A 9,202-nucleotide genomic window follows, 5' to 3' on the forward strand; every position below is an offset into this window, starting at 1 on the left:
CCCCGCCTTTATCTTGGTTTCCCCCTTTCCTATCCAATTTCAAATAAGCAATTAAGCACATATAAAATATATCAGATAACAAGGTGAAATATTGTAACAATATGAGATAACAAAGGGATGGCAAAAGAGATGAGAGATAACATAGTACATTAAGAACAACAGTCATTCTTTATATGGCTTTTGTTTCCTTCTCCTGGAGGTCCTTACTCAAATATGATTTTATTCTTTTTCTTTTTATTTCCTTTTATTCTTCCTCTCATTCTTGCTCTGTATACTCTCACCTTTCTCCTTGTCAAATGGAGTTATTTTTCTGTCATCCTTTGATTTTCATGATGTTGATTTTTATACTTATATCATTCTATTACGAAGTTGCCTCACTTTAACACAGTATTCTTTTGGCTACTTTCACTGATCAAGCTGTCTTTTTCTGCTTTGTGCTTTTAAATGAATTTTATTCCTATACCTAACCTGGATAGGTATTAATATCTTCATCACTTCATACTTTTGTAGGAATTATATCCCTTCTTACATGTGTCAAAACATATTTGAGCAATAAATTCTAGATTGCAAAAGAGGATTTTTGGTTTTGCACCTGCCTATAAGTTCTTGCTACAAATTAAACACACACACACACACACACACACACACACACACACACACACGCTACTCAAGTTTCTTCTTAGAACTGTAACAGGTACTCAGAAACTGCTTTTGTTAAAAAATATTGACTCTTTCCTTAGGCCTATGAGTTAACCAAAAAAGAGAGGGGAAAAAAACAACAACAAAAAAACAAAAAAGACAAACATTAAAAAAAAAAAACCTTGTCATCCTTATCTCTATTTTGTCTACTCCACTCTGAGTCTCTCTCCCCTGCAATCACCTTGGGCTCCAGAAAAGGACAAGCTTGATCTATAACATCTTTATCATTTTAGGGGATATAAAGTACACCCCAAGGAAAAGAACAGAAGAGCCTTGCAGGATAATTTCCCAAATGAGGATAATTCCCCCATAATGATGAGACGGCACCCTGGAGCACAGTGATCATTTCATGGGAATCATATTGTTCCCTTTCAAGTGCTGACAGCAATGACTTTCCCAGAAATCCTGACAGGAACCAGAACAGAGATAATGATCCACCAAACTACACTCTGACCAAGACTTCTTAAGGATGCATATTTTGCACTCCCTGACCCAGTTCTTTATTTCTTTAAATCGAAAGCTCCTGCCTCTACTGAACATAGATGGAATTGCTTCCTTTGCCTCTTGCCAAGGCATGTCCTTGGAGTGCAATCAACCTCCTTTCTCTGCCCTTCACAATTACTTGTGTCTTTATTCAGAATGATGGGGTGGGAGGTAGATTTGACATGTTGAACCCAGCGTTAGGTCTCTGGCTTAGTAAACCATTTACAAACCTATTAGGGTTCATCTCTCCAGAATCATAATATCTAGCCACGTGTTCCTACTGACCACTTGAAATATGACTGTTCTGAGGGTAAAACTCACACCAAGTTTTATTTTTTAATACAAAGTAAAACATTTCAATATGTTTTATTGATTCTGTGCTAAAATGTTTAGCCTTTAGATATATTAAAGTATGCCACATGCATTTTTAAAAAATTAATTTCAGTTGTGCATGTTTACTGTGTTAAGTATGATTACTAGAGAATTTTAATTTACATCCACGGCTCTCATTTGTCACTTGCAATAGAAAGTCAGCCCACCATAGATAGGCTCTTCTTCTTTATACTCAGCCAAGCGCTAATAGAAAACTTTCAGAAAAGGAAATTGTGTCTCTACTGATTACACATAGAGTTTTTTTTCCTTCTCATTAGTCTCTAGACAGATTATATATGTATATATATATATATATATTTAAAAGAAATCTATTTACCAAGTATTTCCATTACATTATATGTTATCAGTTATCTAGCAATGATTTAAGGTCCAAGAGAAGATTTGTGTAGGCTACAAATAAATGATACAAGGTTTTATATAAGGGATATAGGTATCCAAGGGGTTTTGATAACCTCAGGAGAGGTTGGATTCTAGGATCCAATTCCCAAGGAACACTCAGGAATTAGTCTAACACTGCAATTGAGATCTCTACCTCCAAGTCTAGACTCAACTCCAACAATAGAGTCAGTGCTTCTTCTCTTAGCTGGACCAACTGTGAGGCAGGTCCTCCCTTCTCCAATCCTGATGTTAGAGAGATCTCTTTTCATGTAAAAGGATAGAGCTGACATTTTCATGTCTCCAGTGAACGTAGATTTTTGCTGGGAATAGAGGAAAAGTGGTAAAGCAAATTGATGGTTGTCACTTAGCTGGAACAAAGAGCTGGATTTTTAGTTCTACTAACCTTTAAAAGTAATATAATTATGGATTTGTTTTGTAATTCAGATATGCAAAGGGTCAAATCTTTTCTCCACTGCAACTTGAATCTATAACCCTAGAAAGTGGCTTGAGCTTGCTCTCTGAGTTTGTTTCCTCATTAATGTATATGTGTTGGTAAAATTAGACTTAAATTATGTTAAGTGCCTGGCACATAATGAGGCTTTAATGGATGCTTCAAATATTGTTTTACATGACAAATATTATTTCATACTGCTAATTAATGTACTGGGACTATGAAAACTAGGACTGAGACCTAGAGGCAGATGCTAGGGACTAAATAGGTCCCACCAACCTTAATAAAACATCCTCTTCACTTTTTGTGCTTCAACTCTGTTATTATTTCTATTAGGATTTTACTGTGAGGCTTACTTCAAATGAATGCTTATGAAAAGAATATAACATCAAGATACAAAAAAAGGAAAAGATGATTTTTAGCTCTACTTAATTTTAAATTGATCAAAACACTCAATTGGTCTTAAAATTGGTATTAAAAATAGAGTAAAAGTACAACTGATATGGAGATTTTCCCTTCTTCCTACTCAAAGATACAAATAGATTGAGCTTCATCAGAATTGGTATGGCTGTATTTCAAAAAAAAGTCAGAGTAACTTTTATAAAGTAAGGATGAAGTTATTTGTTTATTTTCTAGAAATTTTCTGAGAAAGCCTTTGCTCTTATTTGAATCATTTTATCAAATTGTGGAAACTTTAACTTTACTAGTAGAACATTCTATTTCTTACAAGTTCTGTATTTCCTGTTTTCCAGGTAAACTTTGAACACAAAACCATGGTAGTACTGACTCTTAACTCAAAAAGGTCAAAGAAATTTTGGACTTGCTTCTGAAATACTGGATTAGTAGTTGCTAGTTGGAATTTTTAAAGCCATGGACACTTTGGGCAGCTAAAATAGAAGATTTTTAAAAACAGGAAGCTAAATTCCCCCCAGTGTTACCATATTATGACTGCTTATCAGTCAAATGTTTCTGTGTTCTGAATAACTTGAGGTAAAAGCACCAGCATATGAAACAATGAGACTGAAAGGTCAATAATGCCAAATTTCTTAATTTAGGACTCAGCATAATGCTGCTGGAATAATGCAGACTTGAAACCAAAAATTGCCAAATTCAGATGAGTCTATACTATAGATTTCTATAACTAATTAATTAATTTGAATACTTTTAAGGTATGGTGGAAATCTTGTGGATAACTAACTTTGATTCAGTCAAGTAATGACTTAGGCTACAAGACAAGCAGTATCAAACTGAATAATTAGTGAAACTTTACAACAGCATCTTGTCTCACACCTACCTGACATTTTAAATTGTCCTTCTCTGTGCCACTGTTGAAATCTGACCTATCCCTGCAGTAAGCAGCTTGCTCTCCTGCCATGTAATTAGTTATTACCTCCCACATCTTGGCATTTATTTTCTTTTCCAGGGGCTATAATTATTTTCAAACGTGTTTGTCATTTTCAATCATAGTATGGGAAAGTTTCAAAAGCAGTATCTCATCACTCATCCTTAAATTTCTTGATCTTTCCCAAATGTCCAAGTTAGGACAGAAGTTTATCGAGCCTTTGAATTGGAGTAACTGCTGATAGGGCTACTTTTGAAAGCAGTCAGTCTTTACATGTATCAAGTTTACCTCAACACAAGGTGAATTCCCTTCTTCATTCTTCCTCCTCTTCCAGCCTTATCACTCCTTACTTGTTTCTTAAAAGAAAATTGATGTTGACATTTCAAGTGATTGAACACTACTTAGACTCTCCAAACACTGAGTAGAGATATTGCATGGAATTATAGGAACTAAAAGGGCCTCTTTTAAGATTTGATTATAGCAATTAATTGATATGTTAATCAAAAATCTTCCTTGAAAATTGACTTCCCTCCTTAAAAGACTGAGATCTGAGAATCATGGTTTGAAGGCAGCCCAGGCTGGATGAAAAAAGCCCGAAGTGAGTGGAACTGTGGCTTAAGTGGTAGAGCCCTAGCCTTGAGCACAAAACAGCTCAGGACAATGCCCAGACCTTGACTTCAAGACCCAGGACTGGCCACAAAAGAAAGAAAGCAAAGGAAGAAAATTGCCTTCCCAGCAAAATGTAGGAAGAATTTAACTTTTGTTTAGTTGTCTGCTTACATGAATGTGATGAGCAAGGAACACATTGCTCAATCAATAGGTTATTTTCCTTCAGTCAATATTAAGTAGGATAATCCCTTTGACTTCATTTTAAATAAACTGGAGATGAGCCCTCTTTCAGGAATTCTCCTTTGGATCATTTGAGAAAATTGATACCCTTTTTCTTGTAAAGGCATATAAAATGAGTTGTCATTCCTGCTATTTCCACATATATTTATTATAATTTTTTAACTACTGCTGTATTTTGCTACTTTATAGTTTTCTAGGTCAATATTTTATCTGGGTGTTTCTCATCTGTAAATCATCATCATTTTGTCATTTTGAGTGCTTGCAGTACATGATTAGTACCCTGTGCCATTTCTTTGGTGTGAATTGTTTTTTTTTCTGAGACATAGAAAAATGAATGTACTTATTCTTCTATTTTTCCAAGTAACTCACTGATGCATGAAATGGTAAAACTAGAGATTGGTTTCCTTGGCTTAGAACATGAGCCCTTGTTAAAAGAAAGTCTTTCAAAATAAATACAATATAGTCCTGTCATAAGCCCACCTAACACATGTCTTATTTATAGCATTTATTGTATCACCTTTCTATTATAAAATTGTTAGCTTCTTGAAGGATAAAAAGCTATTTCATCTTTCTATATCCTATTTTTCTTAGCAACTTTTTTTTCCAATGTTTAAAAAAATTACATGAACATCCTCACTGTATGCAAGTTAAGATTAAGTTCCAATTATTTGGTAAAAATTCACAAAGTAGGAGCAATCGGAGCCTTTTGCAACCTATCTGCATCCTAACAAATGATAACAAATTTGTTTGAGAGATCCTGATACTAGTGGCTCATGCCTATAATCCTACTTACTAAAAAGTCTAAGATCTGAGGATTAAGGTTCAAATCTAGACCAGGCAAAAATGGTCCTGAGATTCTTCACCCCAATTACCAAGTAAGAAGATAAAAGTAAAGACATGTCACAAATGATAGAATACTAGTTTTGAGGGAAAATACTTGCTTCGAGAGAAAGCAAGATGCTAAGTTAAGCCCCAGCATTGGCACAAAACAAAAAACATTGGTGAGAGTGGATTAGATTCTATAAACATTTTGCTGTATCCCAGGATTTCCAGTATCCCAGTATTTCTCTTCCCCAAAGCTTACACAATAATTATGTTGAACTGATATAATCTTTTATATGTATATATTAGGCTTCTATTGTATATTGTATATTCAAGGCTTTCAAATTTTCTTATTTCTTTCCATTTTTATGCCAGATGGTGGAATTGAAATCCTACTCACACATGATAGGAAAGTTGATAATGTTCAGCAAAATTGATTTATGCATGCTTCTTTTCCACTTGCTCTACAACCACTAAGAAGCTCCAACTTCTTGAATCTTTACAATATCTTATTACATGACACTCCATAAATGTTTGTTTCCACACACATACACCTGCACACTACACATGCTTGGAAGAGGGTGTGAGAAAGAAGAAATGAAATTATTCTTATAGCTTTAATTATATCATATACTTGGGGGGGAAAAAAAACAGATGACTCCCAGCGAAATTAAGTAATGTGACTAAGATTAATTAAGTAGAAGAGCCAGTATGGAGCTGGGAAGTCTGAGAATTTTTTTTAACACATTGTATTTCTTCCTCAGTTATGTGTCTAATAATAGAAATAATCTGCTTGATGCATTTTGATTTTTTTTAAACTCCTCACCTACTTTCCATTTTAGGTTCCATTTATACCTGGTCTGACTCTGTATTCACCATTGGTTGATTTTTTTTAGTTTTCAATGCTGTTGTTTTCTCTTTTGCTTGCTTCACCCTGCTCACTCAACTCTTCCTTCTTTTTCATTCTTTATCTCTTCTCCACTCTCTCTTTTCCAATTCCATTAATGACTGTAGATAATAACTTGTGAATTCAAGTGGAACTTCATTTCTGAAACTGCACACTCATGCTGGAACCCATTAAGCTCGATAGCGAGAAATGAGAGAAATCATAATTATCAGGCCACTAAAATACATGAAACATAAAATTTGTCAGGGAAAGTAATTGAAATTATTGGAGCAGTTGGGCCTGGTGCTGAGCAGACCCTCAGTGATAATGGAAAGGTTGTGGGCGATGTTTAGCAATGCTGATGAGGTGCAAGGTGACTCCGTGCCACCACAGTTGGCAAATTTATGCTCAGTTTATATTAATTTGTTAATCCATCTCTAGAAATTGAGAGAACAGTGATGTTCAGGGAACCCTTTTCCACTGTCCTACACAACAGGTACTAGAGATTTGTTCAGTTTTTTTTTCCTCCCATGTGAATTTCTTCTCTCTTCATTTTATTTTCGTCTTCTGTTTTTTTCTTTCTTTCAGCATTTCCATCTTCTCATTTAGTTCTTGTTTTTCTTTTGGTTTAATTCTCTATCCTTTCACATTTATTCCGAGTGCTCTTTAATTCCATATAAACTTATTTAACCATTTGTCAAGTCAGTGAGTGATCACAGGTTTTTGGTTTGTTTTGTCAAAGGTAGTCCTATAACTCCAAGATTGCAGTGTTTCTTCCCTTGGCTAAAGCTACTTGTCACAGCCCTAGCTCCAAATACAATTGTCCCTGCAGTAATAACCATGATAAAAGCATTATCAAAACAAATGCTAAACATGTACAGAATATGTTGTACTGAGTGGCGATGAATATGTAGGAAAAAGAGACTGGTTCTCACACTATCAGCCTATCATTTCTAATACTTTTCTGATTCCGACAACTTAAGAATTGTAAATAAGTAGGCCTATGTATGTACAGTGCTTTTTGCATAATGGCTGAGTTACCAAATATATCATGAAAGTAGTGGTGGTAGTTCATATGGAATTACCACTATATTTATGCCATGAACATGGGGAAATTTTCACAAGGATATTTGACTTGTGGGAAAACTAAGTGTCCTAAGTTTACTGGCAAAATAAATGTATGGATTCATGACATGATTTGAGTATGAGGTGATTCTCTTGTCTTTTTTCTGTGTACTTTCTGCAGTACTTTATATCTAAGTCCACTATTAAAAGATTCTTTATATTGGGTTTGAATGGAGTCTTGCTAGAATAAAGAGTTGAATGAGTTAATGTGGACAAGTTCTTTGTTGTAGTCACTATATCCCAGAATATGCCAGTTAGAGCATAGCTACATTGCATCAATGCTGACAATTATCTGGTGCCGAAAGTTGTAATTCAGAGACACACAAACTTCAATTTTCAAATGTATAGGATAAATAAACAGAGTAAAACATGGATAGTTTTCTAGATTTAGCTGATGATAGTTGGTAAGTTTTCAAAATGAGAATCCTTCAATCAAATCTTTGAAGACAAATCAGTGTTAGTGTGAGTGGCATGCACAAAGAAGAGTGCTGATAGGCTTTGAATAGAAGCTGTAAGTAGTATTCTATGGATAGAGTAAAAGATGGTTCTTAAGAGAGAAGGCTGTAGATAGGATTGGAAACCAGGCAAGGGTTTTAGTGTCTTTGTTGTAGAAAAAGGAAGCTTGGCTTTTATCTTGATCTGTTCTTGGCAGCCTCATTACATGAGAATAAATTAGATTTGAAAATCTTCTTTGCCATGTATTGTGATTAAAATGTTGTTTGAACAATGCACACACACACACACACACACACACACACACACACACACACTGTGCTTTCCTGGGCACCCAGGCTCAATAAGTAACAATGCTGAGAAGAAATCAACGGGCAACAAACAGGAGGGTGCATAACACCTGACAAGCAAATTCCATCATTATTTCAAAATCTCTTGTGTAGCAGATTTCTAAGCATGAAGATCTGAAAAAATGCCATGTAAAATTGAAAGTTTTGAAGGCTTCCTGGTGACAACAGTAGGAAAGGAAGAAAAAAGAAAAGAGGCAGTACAGGAGGAAGGGTGGGAGGTGTGTTGGGAGGGAGGAAGAAAGGGAAGGAGGGAGAATATTTCTAAACTGATTGATGACTCAGCCCTCACAGATGTTTACTAGAAAATGATCAATCATGAGAGGTCACTAAAATTATTGTTATCTTCTATAGACCTGACGTCTAGCATGGAATCATTGTGGTAAGTATTTCCTGGATGTCACAAAAGGATAATCTATGATCATTTTTCTAGCATTTCCCTGGTTTTATTGTTAGTTCTTACACTAAGAAAAAGAAATGTCTTTATTAGTCCATTGCTGAAAGAAGTTACATCTGTAAACCTAATGGCCAGTGACTAGATAACATGACACTGAAAATAAATAAAAGTAGACCACAGTGCATATGTCATTTAGATTCTGTACAGCACATGGACATAGAAATATCACATACCAAATGAAAGCATTTTACTCTGAGCTCCAGGCATTGAATTGTCATCCAGGGCTCCCAAATTGCCAAGTTGATAGTATTATTTCAAACCTGAAATGATCTAATTAAAATATCTGCTGAGCTGCTGTGGTCTAAAAGTGTTTCACATGTTTATTTTGCTATTCCTATAGTAAATTCTATTTTGTAAGTGCATCCCAGATACTTGCCCTGAATTACAGGGACTATAGCTAATGGGCAGAATTAGGTACTAACCTTGGTGCCACCGTAGTTGCTGCAGGCAATTATATTGGTGAACATCTAAAGGTGCATTTGCATAAGTAACTGCTACAGCATAACACTACATGGTT

The 9,202-nt window shown here is 35.1% G+C and overlaps 1 non-coding gene across 1 annotated transcript; it reads right to left on the reverse strand.

Moving 5' to 3' along the window:
* Nucleotides 1-514: 514 nt before the first annotated feature.
* LOC150069312 (small nucleolar RNA SNORA40) lies at nucleotides 515-641 on the reverse strand. Its single transcript, XR_016538602.1, has one exon. It is a non-coding gene; the product is annotated as a small nucleolar RNA SNORA40 (small nucleolar RNA).
* Nucleotides 642-9,202: the final 8,561 nt, after the last annotated feature.

This window comes from Megascapheus bottae, chromosome 1 (assembly GCF_031878675.1).
Source record: "Megascapheus bottae isolate mThoBot1 chromosome 1, mThoBot2.hap1, whole genome shotgun sequence".
Lineage (NCBI taxonomy): Eukaryota > Metazoa > Chordata > Mammalia > Rodentia > Geomyidae > Megascapheus > Megascapheus bottae.